Source organism: Pogona vitticeps, chromosome 3, assembly GCF_051106095.1.
Source record: "Pogona vitticeps strain Pit_001003342236 chromosome 3, PviZW2.1, whole genome shotgun sequence".
NCBI classification, from domain to species: domain Eukaryota; kingdom Metazoa; phylum Chordata; class Lepidosauria; order Squamata; family Agamidae; genus Pogona; species Pogona vitticeps.
In genome coordinates this window covers 253,239,706-253,256,200 of record NC_135785.1, presented here as the reverse complement: position 1 = coordinate 253,256,200, position 16,495 = coordinate 253,239,706, and the positions used below count along the sequence as shown (strand labels likewise).

Sequence of the window (16,495 nt, the reverse complement as noted above, 5' to 3'; positions counted from 1 at the left end):
ACAAAGTGGAGTTGCCAGTTACCTTGCCAAAGTCAAATGACATCACTGGCCCTGCATGGAAAAAAGAAAAGGCCTTGGAGCTGCCTTTTCCAGTGTCTGCTCCCCACGACACGACCACTTTGTTTGCCACCTAATGAGCCGTTGCCATCAGAAGTTTTAATTGACTCCCAAGCGGTACCGCCTGGGCCAGGTCTTGAGTCACCTAAGGGTTTCCTCCAGGTTTTCTTGCCTACTGTTCAAAGCACTTCAGTATTCCTGAAGCTCCGTCGCTTAACTAGCAGCAATTACTGTCCTGTCATCTAAAAAAGTGCTTATTGACTATTCCACTGGAGTAGACAGAGCTCTGGAAATGAACATATCCCATAGGCATACAGAGTGTGGCTGCTAATCAACGGAACTTGCTCTCCGCTGGAGACAGTTCAGAAGAGAGTGACCCAAAAGAGAGAGGAGGAAAATCATTATAGGGCCAGGGGATTGATTAACCAGGAAAGCTGAATTAACGACTTCTCCTAATAGCATTTATCAACTGTACCTCTCTCGGCATACTGTACAAGGGGAAAGCAGGAGAGGCCTTAGTGGGCTTATCCTTCCACGGTTCATGAAAATTACATTTTGGATTGACGACTCAACAGAATTCTCCAATCCACATGGCCCTTAACCATGCTAGATGTAGCATTTTGGGAGTAGTTGTCTTTAAAAAGTAACTGCTTTCATTTCTGGATTGGTAAAGGGATTACTCTGGGGAGGTGGCCGGCTCTCCTTTGCTGGACGTATTCATGGAGAGGCTGAACAAACATCTGCCAGGGAGGATGTGATGGTGTCCTGAAATTAGAGATGGAAAAGGAATTTGAATTAGTTATTTTTTAAAGGAATTCATGTAAATTGTGATTCTTGGAACCATTTACTACAGTGTCCATATGCCACTAGAAGGAAAGAGTGATCATCAGAATCTCTTTCCTTCTTGTAATTTTTAGTTAAAGGCAAATACAGTGGTGCCTCACATAACGAGTGCACCGTTTAACAACAAATCCGCATAGCGATCTATTTTTTGTGATCGCTAATGCGATCGCATTGCGATGTTTTGAATGGGAAAATATCACATTGCGATGATTGGTAAGCGTTTCGCTTACCGATCTTCGCATTGCGATGTTTTTAGAACAGCTGATCAGCGGTTCCAAAATGGCCGCCGGCTGCCCAAAATGGCCGCCGCAAGCGTTTTCGCGCACTGCCCTCGCTTACCGAGGCGGCAAAAATGACGGCGCTATGGAGGATCTTCGCTGAACGGTGAGTTTTCGCCCCATAGGAACCCATTAAACAAAGTTTAATGCATTCCTATGGGGTTTTTAGTTCCGTTTAGCGACGATTCCAGATAGCGACAATCCGGAACGGATTAACGTCGCTATGCGGGGCACCACTGTAAATGCACACAAGGAAAATGGGTATGTTTTATGCAAAATAGCATGGGGAGTAATAATCTTAGAAGCTTAGAACTGCAGAGCTGGAAGGGACTCTATGGATCACCAAGCCCAGCCCGTTAAGGAGGCACAGTGGGGAACTGAACCCCCTACTTCTGGTTCTGCAACCAGATATCTAAACCACTGAGCTACCCAGCAGTTAAATTCACATGAATATCCTTACCGACCTTGCATGGCAGGGAGCCCTATGTTATTAGGGTTCCTGAGCACCAGAGTATAACCCAACATGTTTCAGGGATGAAGCCTGAACTCCGAATTCCAACATGTGTACAGTAGACTTCTCCAACTTAGTAACTGATGTGTTAAGACTACAAAATCCATAATGCCCAGGCTGAAAATGTCTGCTGCAAGGCTTCTTCTCTTCACCGCTGGAAAGCCTGAATTCGAGAGCAATGCCCCCCTTTCACTGCTCATTTAGCCCTCTAGACACTTTCAGACATGCATCAAGAATAAGGCTTAGGGTTCTATGAATTCTGATGTGAGCTGGGGCCACATCTAGAACCCTACTAGAACCAGGGCTTGCAGGGTTAAAGCCCCAGGACTTTCTGAGGGATATTGGGAATGAAGCCAGTGTATACCTTCCTGAAGCCCTTACAAGTGACCTCCTCAGCTAAGAGATTATGGAATTTATAGTCCAACACATTAGTTACTACGCTGGAGAAAACTGCCCTACATAACTTGGCATCCCCTTTTCAGGCTTAATCCTGGAAAAGTTCCCTAGTGACTCGATTCTTTCATGATACTCTTGAACACATAGACCTAAGAGCATTTGCCAGCTTCACATCCATGAAAAGCACACAAGTTTTGACTTGCCAGTTCCTACCTGGTAGAAGAAAGCTAATTTATTTGAGAGTAACCATTAGATTTAGGCTACAATGACATTCAAAATGTGAGGGAAATGCCTCGAGAAATGAGGTGACCAGGTAAACTGAAGGAGAAAAATGGAATATGACAAGAGGCAAACTGGTTGATGAATGCATTCATTACAATAGCCATCAGACCTGTGGAGAAGGGGTTGGCTCCATTTTGGATACAGACCTATTTGCATGTTTTCACACAAAAGAGGGAGCTGATTTAGTTATGGGTGAGATAATGCTTATGCACAACTGAAACAGTGTGTCCACATCTACAAGAAGAAGATAATAAACTGGCATTCCTTTTTTACTGTTTTCAACCAAAACTATAAGAGAAATAAGGAAAGAGAAGATATAGTAATGAGCTAGGCACGTACATTAATAGATCCCACCAAAAAGTGTCTCGTTTCAATTTCTCCTCCTAAAATATTTGCATAAAATCATTGGCCTATTGTTAGCAAAGATGTGCAGACTTTGGTCTTTTACAGTACAAGTCCCAGAATTCCCTAGGCAGAAAAAGAAAATATAAATAATTGGCACACCTGTAATTCTTACAAAGCAAAACTGCAACGCTGCTTCTTGAGACCTTCCTGTGCTGCCACGGAACGGCTCTGGTGAGGCAGGGAAACTGCAGCCTGCACAGGCCGGCATCTCTAGAAGTCTTCTTTTTTTCTTTGTCATTTTGTGTTTTGCAAATGAACAGCGCTCTTCCTGCAAGTGACCATCTGAGCTTCAGTTTCACCTTGTTTTTTTTTTCTCCCCACAGTTCTGTGGGGCTGGAGTAGCACAGCAATGCCTCGTCTTTGCTTCCTGCAAGAAGAGCAATGGTAGTTTCTCTTGCCTCCTGTAGCTTGCGCCACCCAGCCTGCCTCTCTCCCTTAGTTGTTGTTGTTGTTTAATCATTTAGTTGTGTCCAACCTCATGACCCCATTGAACCAGAGCACGCCACGTCCTCCCGTCTTCCACTGCCTCTCAGAGTTGGGACAAATTCTTGTTGGTAGCTTCGCGGACATTGTCCAGCCATCTCATCCTCTGTTGTCCTCTTCTCCCCTTGCCTTCACTCTTTCCCAACATCAGGGTCTTTTCCAGGGAGTCTTCTCTTCTCATGAAATGGGCAAAGTATTGGAATTTCAGTTTCAGGATCTGTCCTTCAGTGAACACTCAGGGTTGATTTCCTTTAGAATGGATAGGTTTGTTCTCCTTGCAGTCCAAGGGACTCTCAAGAGCCTCCGCCAGCACCACAATTCAAAAGTATCAATTCTTCGGCGGTCAGCCTTCTTTATGGTCCAGCTCTCACTTCCATACGTCACAACAGGAAAAACCATAACTTTGACTATTCGGACTTTTGTTGGCAAGGTGATGTCTCTGCTTTTTAAGATGCTGCCAAGGTTTGCCATCGCTTTCCTCCCAAGAAGCAGGCGTCTTTTAATTTTGTGGCTGCTGTCTCCATCTGCAGTGATCATCGAGCCCAAGAAAGTAAAATCTGTCACTGCCTCCATATCTTCCCCTTCAATTTCCCAGGAGGTGATGGGACCAGTGGCCATGATCTTAGTTTTTTTGATGTTGAGCTTCAGACCGTTTTTTGCGCTCTCCTCTTTCACCCTCGTTACAAGGTTCCTTAATTCCTCCTCCCTTTCTGCCATCAGAGTGGTATCATCTGCATACTGGAGGTTGTTGATATTTCTTCCGGCAATCTTAATTCTGGCTTTGGATTCATCCAGTCCTGCCTTTTGCATGATGCATTCTGCATATAAGTTAAATAAGCAGGGAGACAATCTCTCCTAGTAGTTGCTGGTAATGCAAGAGAGTGTGGACAGTCAAAGCTTGCTATGAAACTTGAGATTCATCCAGGCAGTGGTGGAATCCCTGGTCATTCTGGATATTCTAGCATTCTTTGTTCTAAATTTGAAGATATCATCTCTGTTTTGATGTCCAGACACGGAGAAGGCATTTGTTACCAAATGTACTGAGATACACTGGACTATCCCAGTACTCCCCGATGTCTTCTTCCAACCAGCTCATCTTTCCTTTCCACACCTCTGTTTTCTCCTCACCTACTCTACTCTCGCTTATCCCTCATTTCATTTGTCCAAGGGCATGGAAGGGTGGGGAATGTCCAGCAGAAAAACACCCACAAGGAAATGCCAACGAATTGCCAACAAAACACACACACACAAAATTTGCTGATCAGTGTAGAACAATGCAGGGTTTGAGTCCATCTGAGCAGATCCTGCATAAGAGTTAGCTATGTGCCTTCAAGTCAGAACTGATTTATAGTGACCCTATAAATCAGGGGAAGTGAGATATTTAAGTAGTGGTTTCACCTGTTCCAAGGGGACATGGTGGCACTGCGGGTTAAACCGCAGAAGCCTTTGTGCTGCAAGGTCAGAAGACCAGCCATCATAAGATCGAAACCACGTGACGGAGTAAGCTCCTATTGCTTGTCCCAGCTCCTGCCAACCTAGCAGTTCGAAAGCATGCAAAAATGTGAGTAGATAAATAGGTACCACCTCGGTGGGAAGGTCACGGCGTTCCGTGTCTAGTCGCGCTGGCCACATGACCACAGAAACTGTCTACGGACAAACGCTGAGACTGTGGTTGGAAATTGGGATGAGCACCGCGCCCTAGAGTCGGACACAACTAGACTAAATGCCAAGGGGAACCTTTACCTTTACCTGTTCCACTCCCCCAGTAAGTTTCCACAGCAAGTGAGGATTCAAACCCTGGTCTCCACAGTCCTAGTCTGTCAGTCTATCAGCGACACCATGCTGCATACTACAGAAGAGTAAAGCAGAACAAAAGCACACTACCGCCTAACCTTGGTTTTTCCTGCGTAAATCTACAACATGAATGGACGATGTGGAGCCATTCAGATGTTGTAAGATTACAAATCCCAGCATGACTCATCAGAGGGTATGCTAGTTAGGACTGATGGGATTTGTAGTCCAACATCATTTGGAGGGCTGCATTTTGTGCTCCCCAATCTAGGAGTGAAAATATTGGGAGAAGAGGTATGCAGATTTTTACTACTCCCAGAATTCCACAGGGAACAAAGACACAAATTTGAGAGGAAAATGGGGGTGGGCGGGCTTTCTCGAATTGATAATAATGGAATAGACTTTCCCAGATGTTTTAGACTACAAATCCCACAAACCTCAGCTAATGGTTGAGGATTTGCCTGAAACACCTGGAGCAGTTTGAGTCTTTTGCAACTCCACATGTTGACTTCACCTCTTACCCACACCACTGGGTATCCCTGCCAGGGGTTGATGGGAACTAGAGTTTAATATCATCTGGAAGGCCACCGGTTCCCTTGCCCTGCCTTCCAGAATAAAAATGGAGGGATAAGTAAAGCAGAAATACACTCTGCCAAAAAAGAGAGAAAAGCTACAAGAACTAAACACATGCCAGAAATGTGTTGAACTGTGACATTTCATGGAATGACAGAGAAGCTGACTATGTGGGCATTTCGCTTGTTGTTTGGAGAGCTGCAAGGACAGCCTAGTGCAGTCCCAAAGACGGCAATCAGATGATGTCTTTACAGGAATGCACCAGACCACCCTAAGAGGGTTCCCACCTGCATCTTTCTGGCCCCTGTCAAGGGGTTTCTCCTTCTCTGCTTCAAGATATGGGATAATTAATCACTTCCCCTGCTTCGCAAAGGGCAGAATTTTTTTGGGACTGTATATAAACCATTGCTGACTATTACTGATGCACTGCATCAGTTATATTTAAAAAATCTAAAAAAATTCTTTGCCATTTCTAATCAAGCCTGGCCTGGTCCAAAGTGGACCACACTGGACGGCTAACAGCAGTAAAAGGTAAGGTAAAGGTTCCCCTTGACAATTTTTGTCCAGTCGTGTTCGACTCTAGGGGGCGGTGCTCATCCCCGTTTCCAAGCCATAGAGCCAGCATTTGTCCGAAGACAATCTTCCGTGGTCACGTGGCCAGTGCGACTTAGACACGGAACGCTGTTACCTTCCCACCGAAGTGGTCCCTATTTATCTACTTGCATTTGCCTGCTTTCGAAGCGCTAGGTTGGCGGGAGCTGGGATAAGTGACGGGTGCTCACTCCGTCGTGTGGATTCGATCTTACGATTGCTTGGTCTTCTGACCCTGCAGCACAGGCTTCTGCGGTTTAGCCCGCAGCGCCACCACGTCCCTCAAACAGCAGTAAAGAGAAATAATAACCCATCTAAAAGACTTCAGAAGCAACGGCAGGTAAAGCTCACTTGAAAACACATGGGTCTGGGAAAATATCAAAGGGGAGAGATATTACCTAAGAGCTTCTTGAAAAGCTCTGCTTTCACCCATTTCCTGAAGGTCAGAAGGGAGCGAATCTGGTGAACATCAACAGGTAATGTGTTCCATAGCGCTGCAGCCACCACTGAGAATGCCCGGTTCCTGGTGATGGTTTTCCAGGCTTCTCTAGAGGTGAGCACCCACAATCCTGAAGCCCAAATAGACCGGGCTGCCAGGTAGACAATCTTAAGGAAAGACACTCCAACAGGGAATGGGGTCCCAAACCGTGATAGGCACATATTAATTTAAACGATCAATCCTACTTCAACCCCAAGAAATCTGTGAAATAATAGTTAAAAGCAGGCATGAAGATGACAGATAGACTCAGAAATGGAAGTTCCGGTGAATGTAGGGAAACAAACTTCTCTTCTGACCCAGTACAAAAAGTAGAAGGCATGAACCTGAGGTGGCAACTATCCAGCAACATTGACAGTTCTGGTTGGACACATTCCTGGAGGTCTGGTCATGTGATGCACCCGAACGAGCTTTTTCAGGACTTGTTGAAGTGAGAGGCTTGCCTTTAACCGCAAGGCACTTTTTCAGTGCCATTAATTATTTGATAAAAGGAAGGCCTTCGGGATTCAAGCCTGCTTGTTAATTGTCTTTTTGGCCTTCGAGCTATTCCTTTCTCAACTGCAAGATGCTCGGGTTCTGACGCTTGTACAGGGAGTGAAGGAAAAAAAAAACCACTATGTGCATGCACAAACACGCAACAGCCCCTTTGAACTGCTGTAGGAGTTAAAAACAATAATTAAAATGCTATGGTGGACCGATAGTAATAGCAATATATGTGATAAGTGGAAAGGCAACCAACAGAACATTGATCTCTCAAGGAACTGCTCTGAATGGGGACCAGTCCTTATTTTATTTTATTTTATTTATTTATTTATTTATTTATTTATTTATTTATTTATTTATTTATTTATTTATTTATTTAATATCCCACCTATCTGGTCGGTTAAGACCACTCTAGGCGGTCCTTGGCCCTTCTGAAGTGCTTGAAACTGTTCTGGAATGTTGGCCTCAAGGAGACAAGTGATGTTTGAGTCTTTATGTAGGGTCATTTGATATTGAGTGGATAACTCATTGGGAGTTTGATTCCCCTCTGTGCCTCCTTTGAGTGTGGCCTGATTGACCCTCCACTGACAACCAATTATGATTGAACACCCAGCTACTTTTGAAGTTCGCCCTACATTCTCATCCATGACCACCTCTTTCCGTCTTTCTCTCCATCGGAACTCTAGTCCTCATTAGTTGGCCTATATAATAATCATCATGTGTTGTCAAGTCTGTTCTGGCTTCGTTTGTTCGTTCGTTTAGTCGTTTAGTTGTGTCCGACTCTTCGTGACCCCATGGACCAGAGCACGCCAGGCCCTCCTATCTTCCACTGCCTCCCAGAGTTGTGTCAAATTCATATTAGTTGCTTCGATGACACTGTCCAACCATCTCATCCTCAGTCGTCCCCTTCTCCTCTTGCCGTCACACTTTCCTAACATCAAGTTTTTTTCCAAGGAGTCTTTTCTTCTCATGAGACGGCCAAAGTACTGGAGCCTCAGCTTCAGGATCTGTCCTTCCAGTGAGCACTCAGGGTTGATTTCCTTTAGAACTGATAGGTTTGTTCTCCTTGCAGTCCAGGGGATTCTCAAGAGCCTCCTCCAGCACCACAATTCAAAGGCATCAATTCTTCAGCGGTCTGCTTTATTTATGGTCCAGCTCTGGCTTAGGGAGACCCTTTCCAGGGTTTTCCAGGTAGAGAGTACTCAGAAGTAGCTTCCCATTCCCTTCTTCTGGGGGTGCCCGGGGACTGTGCAGCTTGCCCAAGGCCACACAGGCTGGCTCTACTCACAGGAGGCACAATGGGGAATCAAACTCCCCATCAGGTTCTTAGACCAGTGAGTTATCCAGTCAAAATAAGGTGGTCCTAAAACAGGAAGACTCAAACATCACTTCTTGCATCTTTGAAGCCAACTTTCCAGCACAGTCCCAAATAATTCAGGATTAATTTACGATAGTTTTAATATACCCACGTATCTGCAAAATATTCTCTCACCATGAACCTCACAATAACCCTGTGAGATAGGTTATTGTGCAGATACTTCTGAAGGTCACACAGGGAAGTACACAGGCGAAGAGAGACTATAATTCATTTTCAAATCCTTGGTCAATCCAGAAAGGTACTGGGTGGCCTTGAGTATCACACTATGGGTGGGTTTGCATGAGCAGTCTAGGGGTGAGTGGACTGCATGTTCCATTTTAAAAAGTGCAGTATTATTCAGAGAATAAAGTCATTAGCACAGTGGGGATTGTCTTCAATTGTCTTTATTGTTATGACAACCTTGTATCCCACTTATTGTGTCCTGTCATCAGTGGAACATGCCCCAAGGGTTGAGAGATCCTACTCTGGTTCCCTCACTTTTTGTATCAAACCAGGGTGGCCCAAGTGACTTTCCTGCCTGGGGCGAAGGACCTATGGATACCCACCTCAATTTCACAGAAGCCAAATGAAATGGGCATTGAATTATACTTCGGTACTGGTAAATTGATGGCAGAAAGTGAGGAGGAATTGAAGAACCTCTTAATAAGGGTGAAAGAGGAGAGAGCAAAAAATGGTCTGAAGCTCAACATCAAAAAAACTAAGATCATGGCCACTGGTCCCATCACCTCTTGGGAAATAGAAGGGGAGGATATGGAGGCAGTGGCAGATTTTACTTTCTTGGGCTCCATGATCACCACAGACGGGGACAGCAGCCACAAAATTAAAAGACGCCCAACCTAGCAGTTCGAAAGCATGCAAATGCAAGTAGATAAATAGGGACCACCTCGGTGGGAAGGTAACAGTGTTCAGTGTCTAAGTCGCACTGGCCATGTGACCACGGAAGATTGTCTTCGGACAAAACGCTGGCTCTATGGCTTGGAAACAGGGATGAGCACCGCCCCCTAGAGTCAAACACGACTGGACAAAAATTGTCAAGGGGAACCTTTACCTTTACCTTTTACTTCTTGGGAGGAAAGCCATGACAAACCTAGAGAGCATCTTATAAAGCAGAAACATCACCTTGCCGTCAAAGGTCCGCATAGTCAAAGCTATGGTTTTTCCATTAGCGATGTATGGAAGCGAGAGTTGGACCATAAAGGAGGCTGACCGCCAAAGAATTGATGTTTTTGAACTGTGGTGCTGGAGGAGGCTCTTGAGAGTCAATTGGACTGCAAACAGAACAAACCTATCCATTCTAAAGGAAATCAACCCTCTGAAGGACGGATGCTTAAGCTGAGGCTGCAAGACTTTGGCCATCTCAAGAGAAGAGAAGACTCCCTGGAAAAGATCCTGATGATGGGAAAGTGTGAAGGCAAGAGGAGAAGGGGACGACAGAGGACGAGATGGTTGGACAATGTCATCAAAGTGACCGATATGAATTTGACCCAACTCCGGGAGGCAGTGGAAGACAGGAGGGCCTGTCGTGCTCTGGTCCAAGGGGTCACGAAGAGTAGGACACGACCTAATGACTAAACAACAACAACTGGCAAATAGGCAGGGTGCTTTGAGACACACAGAAAGGCAGTATGCTTTTTTAATGGGTGCAGAAGAGGCCAACCGTGTCTTAGAAGAAAGGGAAGGTTTAGGAAGAACTGTTGGGAGGTAGTGACCCTCATCCTGGCAAATGTTAGGGATGAGACAAGTGCTTGCAAAATTTCCCATTCTCAGTGACTCTCCACCTCGGCGTCTCCTTGCATCACCAAGATCTTCTTGCTTCCTGCAAAACTAAGACATCATTTTTGGGTCGTTTTCCCCCTCCTTTTGTTTTGTGCAGAAAACCGTGAAATTCTGCATACCTTAATGCCTCTCCTGGTGAACCCTGTACAGGAAAGATGGCATTCTGTGTAGGAATGGTAACAATTCCACTGAGCTTGGCATTTCTTCTGCCTTTTTCAGATCAACCTTGCATGGGAAACATTCCATCCTCTGCAGGAATGATAACAATCCTCTGCAGTTTGGAACGTCATCCAGAAAAAACAAGCAAACATCCTCAACACTTTTGAGAAATCCTGCAAGATATCCCAGGACATTTCTTGGGGTGGGGACCTCTGTGGAGAGAAATCTGGCCTCCCCCCCTTGTTTTTTCTCGGAAAGATTCACATTCCTAACCGAGCTGGCTGCCATTGAGCGGTAGTTTCCTGTTAATCTCAAACTGGCAAGCCACAATTTCGCTGCGGATTGCAATGTGTGCTTGGACAGGAAGCATCCAGCATAGCTTGCCAGCTTGGATGTTAAGGGCAAACCACATCCCTGCCACAAAGGGAGAGTTCAGGATGAGTTTAAGACCAGAAATAAGGAGGATGAAGAGTGAAAGTCTGAAGGGCGCTCACATAATAGGCTACAACAGCTTGCTCAACGATCAAGTCACATCCACGGCTCTGCTGAAGCTCTCTGTGAGGTTTGTGAATCCAAAGGTTAAATGAAAGTCTTATCAGAGATTCTGGGCACACTGCATGGTGTGGGAGAAATTCACAGCCAAGCTGGTGTCACCCTTACCCCCGTTTGCTTAAAGCAATATCTGAACCTGTTTCTGATTTTGTTTAGTTTGTGCTATTGTGGACTCATTCTTTTACTGTTTTAGTTGTCGTATGTTCTGCTCAAGTAGTGTTTCACTAAAGCAGGTGGTCTGTTGTTTAGTCGTTAAGTCATGCCCGACTCTTTGTGACCCCATGGACCAGAGCACACCAGGCCCTGTCTTCAACTGTTGGGTCAAATTCATGTTGGTAGCTTCGGTGACACTGTCCAACCATCTCATCCTCTGTTCTCCTCTTGCCTTCACACTTTCCCAACATCAAGGTCTTTTCCAGGGAGTCTTCTCTTCTCATGAGATGGCCAAAGTCTTGGAGCCTCAGCTTCAGGATCTGTCCTTCCAGTGAAAAATCAGGGTGGGTTTCTTTCAAAATGGATAGGTTTGGATAAGTCTCTTCTAGACGGGTGGTCTAGAAGCTCAGTCAATAAATGAGTAAATGAATAAACATCAAACAAATAATTATGGTCTTATAATTTTGATTGGCTGTGCCTGGTGTTTTTGAATGATGATAATGATAATCATCATCAGCTGTAGATCTCTGAAATAACACCATCAGAGCTACAAAAACCTGCAATATGAAGAACAGCATACATACTACATCCATACTTATCACTTATACAACACCCGTCAATGTTTTCTATAATCTTGATTGACTGTGCCTGGTGTTTTTTAATAATAATAATAATAATAATAATAATAATAATAATAATAATAATAATAATAATAATAATAATAATAATAATAATATCATCATCATCATCTTAGGAAGCTGAAAACATTTCAACAGAGTGAACAGTATACTTTTTCAAGGGGGCTGGAATGGATTGTCTCTTTATACTTAGATGATCACATAAGATTTGACAGGGCAAATTTTGATGACATTTGACAAACTGCCATCCAGAGAATTTGGGGGGAAGGAAAAGGTGTCTAAGGGAGCAAGATTTCTCTGGGACAGGGGTTAGATGAGGTTGCTCACAGGTGGATCCGGAAACGAGGGTTCTCCCAGCTTTCAAATAAAGACCCTCTGTTCAAACCGAGAGGACAACGTGGCTACTCATGATTTATGTTTGGCGGTATAATCAGAGCACCGAGGGAACAAAAGTAGGAAAGAGTAGCGCAACATGCCTTGTTTGGAGCCGGGAGAGGAAATCAAGTCTCCCAAGTTGGAAAGATTTAAACCCCTTTCTGGCGAAACCCACGAAACGGGGACAGAGCGCTTAAAGCCGGTTTAGGCGAACCGCCGGGACGTGGTCTCGTATCTGACCCCCCCCCCCCCCGAAAACGCAGCGAGGGGGGGGGGATCGGATCGTCCCCTTCTTCCTCTCCTTTCCCAGCCCTCCGATCCCGATGGAGTTGGTTCCTCTTTCTGAGCCCAGCCTACCTCGGAGGGGGGGTTGTGTGTTGCGCGCGGGGGGGGGGGGAAGAAAGAGATGATGATTACTGTGATGAGGTTCTGCAAGGTTTGGAGGCAATGGCACGTTTTCCCCCAAGAGACCCAGGTGGCCGGCATCCTAGCGGTGCTTACTCGGAAGTAAGTCCTCCCGGGCGTCGAATTCCCGTGGCGAGGATGGCAGCCGAGCTGCCAGGGGACCGCCCTGCCCTTCCGCGATAACGGTGGCGGGGGTGGTGGTGGTCCAAAAGGCGGCGGGAGACCAGGCAGGCGCGCGATCCCCAAACTCGCCGGCGGAGCAGAAGCGGCTCGGGGAGGAGAAGGAGAAGGAGAAGAGACCCACCACGGATCCGGGCGCCAAGGCGGCTCGGTGCCTGGGATCGGAGGGCTGGGAAAGGAGAGGAAGAAGGGGACGATCCGATGCCCCCACCCGCTTCGCCAGCCTTGCGCTCTCCTTTCTCCCATCCGGCGGAGAGGGGAGGAAAGGCGGCGAAGCTGCTGGTGCAGCCCCTGGCGCGGAGGGGCTCCCGATCTCTCTCTCCCGATCTCTCTCTCTCTGCCTCCCGGTAGGCTGCGCTGTGATCAGCTCGGCGGGCAAGGGAATCGCGCGCCCCCCCTCTCGCTTTCTTCCCCCCCTCCCCTCCCCTCCCCTTCTCTCTCCCTCCCCCCTCCGAGTCAGGAGTTGCTACCGAGAGCGCGTCTCCTCTCGGCACCAGTCCCGCGCTGCACGCCTTGCGCCGGGAAGGGGAGCGAGAAGGAAGGGACCGCCGGGCTGAGCTTCGGCAAACCGGGGGGGGGGGGGGGGAATCGCAGGCGCTTCCGTCTCCTGCGCCCCCGCTTCCCTCTTCCATGGATACCTTATGCAGCAAGGAAGCGGCGAAGCTCCGGAGCTGACTCTCCCGGCTGCAAGGGTGGGTGCTCGCCGGATGGTGGATCTTCCTTTCTCTCCCCCCCCCCCCCGGTTATCTTTGCAAGCCCGGGAGAGCGTTGGATCGGCACGCGAGAAGGGCGCCCCGGAATCGGGGCCGAAGGAGGGTTGCACAGAAGAGCCGAGGCGCCAACTTTCCTTGCCATCCTCCGGCCGGTTTATTATTATTTTTTGGGGGGGGGGAATCATTGCAAACTTGGCCGCGCGGAGCAATCCTCCGGAGGCGGCGAGCGTCTCGGGTTCCGCGGGTCTCGTGCAAAGGGGAAAAAAAGTTGTCGCCTCTGTTTTATTAATGTGTCTCGTCTCGATTCCCTCTCCCTTTTTTTGTTGCTGGATGAACATCCCTTCGATCATTAATTATGGTCTTATTTATTATTTTTTTGCTGGTGGCGCGTGCGGTTTCTTTATTTTGCCAAACTCGGTGCTTTTCCATTGGGTTGCCGGCTGGTCATTTATTTTTATTTTTTTGCATCGCAGCGCAAGGCAAGGTGCCGGGGGGGGGGGGGCTCCCGGGGTCTCTGCCCGTTCTTTCCAACGCGATCGCCGGCTGGGAAGAGAGATGATTTCAGAGTTTCCCCAAGAGAAATGGCAAGATCGTGAGGGTGGCCGAGCGCTCCGGAGGGCGCGGATCGTTTGGGGTGGGTGGGTGGTAAGTGGGGTAGCGATGGGGAAATGCAACTCTCCCTTTTTATATATAAAAGAGGGTGTCTGGATGCGTGCAAAAGAACCGTAGAGCGTTGCAAAGTGGCGGGCGGCGGGCTTGGGTGGGGAGGGGGCGCGATCCAGGCGTGAGAAAAGAGAGAGAAAAAAGGCGCTCCTGGTTTGCAAAGGGCCAATCCTTCCTGCGGCGTCCCGGGAAGCGAAAGCCCGGTGGCTTGGGGAGCTGCGGCAGGCGCCTCCCGTGCAAGGCTTGGAAACTCGCGGCGGGGTGGGATCGGGAGGGTGGTTTTCCCGGGAACGTGGAGGTGTGTGTGTGTGTGGGGGGGGGGGGTTTGGGAGAGAGAGATGATCGGCTGCTCCTGCAGCCTCCTGCAAGGGCGCGCACGAAATCCATTTCCCGGCGCTTCCCCCGGAGCGCGGGCGGGGGGGGGGGAGGAGAGAGGATCGCGCGCAAAAAAAGGGGGAAGCCGGCGTGGAGTAATCGGAGCTCCCCCGTGGCTAATTCATTCGCTTCCCCGCTCCTTGCGTCACTGGAGAGCTGCGATCCGGTGCCCTCTCTCTAGAGCCAGGGAAACTGGTGCGTGCGCACGGATGAGTAAAGTGTGAGTGTCTGTTGGGTGGGGGGACGGGGACCGGACCGGGCTTCAATTTGGGCTCAGCCCTGCGATCCCTTTTGCAGAGTCTCACCCTCGCAACCGTGGCTCCTCGGCAGAGGAGAACATGCCGTTTCCTCCGAACAGGTGCAGAAGGTCTCATAATGGAGCAATAAAAGAGAGACCCTAATTCCTTGGGGGGGGGGGAGAGAGGGGAGAGTGGGGGGGGGGAGAGCAAGCCTTTTCAAGGAAGGCGTCTCAGGATCCCACATCTTTTGTTGCTTGCCTAGAAAGTTTAAAAGGTTGGGGAAGAGGGGGGGGCAGCTTGGCTAGGAAGAAGGAACCCCCCCCCAATTGAAATCCGTGGCATTGACTCCCAAGTAAACGGGCTTTGGATCGGGATGCCGGACTGCCAGCCCTGTAGTCAAGAAGGCACCCCCTGGCGTTCAGAGGGTCTTCATCCCAGGTAAGGGAGTCTATATGGGTTGCGAGACACTTGGCTATTAGTATTTTTCTTCCCCTACTTTCTTGGCAGAGAGGTGAAGATTTAGGGTGCGGGGGTGGGCGGACGGGAGGGCGATGATCAGAGGCCGCCAGCTCAGCCCCCCCTCCCCTCGCAGCCCTTGGTGAGATGGGGGGGGCTCGCATGAGAGAGAGAGAGAGACCTTGTTCAGCTTCCGCAGTTAATGATTTTAACAGCCACTGTCCAGAGGGTTAGCAAAAAAAAAGGGAGCTGGCGAGTGTCTCCCCCCCCCATATTATTTGCATGAAGTCTATATTACAAGCAGAGAGGCCCAAATCCAGCCTCGTTAAAACAAACATCAGGGAATGGGTTTTCCAGATGGTGCTGTTGTGGGTAAATGTTGGCTTTAGAGGGGTCCAAACCAGCCGGAGCTGAAGGTGGGTTTTTTTTTTCCTGCCTGCATGTTGCCTTTGGGGGGTCCTGGTAACTTTTGAAGGGCAGGTTAGTCTCGCCCGGGTTTCCAGTCCGGCTTGATTTCGAATAATTGTATTTCTAGGATTGAAGCCTTGGGAGGGGTCTTCTGATTTTTAAATGAGAAAGCAAGAGTTTCTGCATGGGAGAGGGGGTCTGTGAAGAAAAATTATTGCCCTTTCCCTTTTTGAAGCCAGCCACAAAACCTGTCTGGATAATAGCCACAGTCATTTGGGTTTTTATTTCCTTTCCTTTCCTTTCCTTTCCTTCCTCCCTCCCTCCCTCTGGCCTTGGTGGGGATATTCAGTCTTCCCTCGGTCTTTGGAGGTGCTGGGAGTGTACGGGTTCCCTTCCACCATCCCAAATCCAATTAAAAGAAAGGCAAGGGTAAAGGAATGTAAGGGCAAACTCAAGAAACAAATAGGCAGCAACTCGGCATGCCTCTCGCTCACCTTGGTGTAAAAAGGAAATCTGCTTTAGAAGAAATGGGCTTGGTTTTGTCTTTCTGCTCCTTGCCTGCCTCCCCTTGATGTAGTCAGACAGCCCTGGATGAGCATCTTTTTCTCTCTCTCTTGTTGCGTTTCCTCATCATATTAAAAACCAACTTCAGTCTCCGGGACAAGTCCATGAACTTCCTTCAAGCATTGAGCAAATGTTTTTCCTCTTTTCCTGTAAACCTCTCCGCCTCCCAACTTTGTGGCTGATGAAGAAATAGGAGAGGTTGTAAAAAGAAAGCCCCTCTGGATTTAGAAGAGGGCCACATTTAGCTGGTTCAGGACCAGCTAAGGAGCGGA

General features: G+C 48.0%; 1 protein-coding gene across 8 annotated transcripts in view; it reads left to right on the top strand.

Moving 5' to 3' along the window:
* Positions 1-13,275: 13,275 nt before the first annotated feature.
* The window catches only part of FAT3 (FAT atypical cadherin 3), a 529,225-nt gene continuing 526,005 nt past the window's right edge, over positions 13,276-16,495 (top strand). For 5 of the 8 annotated variants that reach the window (XM_072993569.2, XM_072993567.2, XM_072993568.2 and 2 more), the window contains exon 1: positions 13,278-13,497. The gene's annotated coding sequence lies outside the window, so the exon portion shown is untranslated. Of the gene's footprint in view, positions 13,498-14,508; positions 15,234-16,495 lie in introns of those variants that run through there. The other 3 variants (XM_072993570.2, XM_072993571.2, XM_078390134.1) reach the window with 2 other exon arrangements.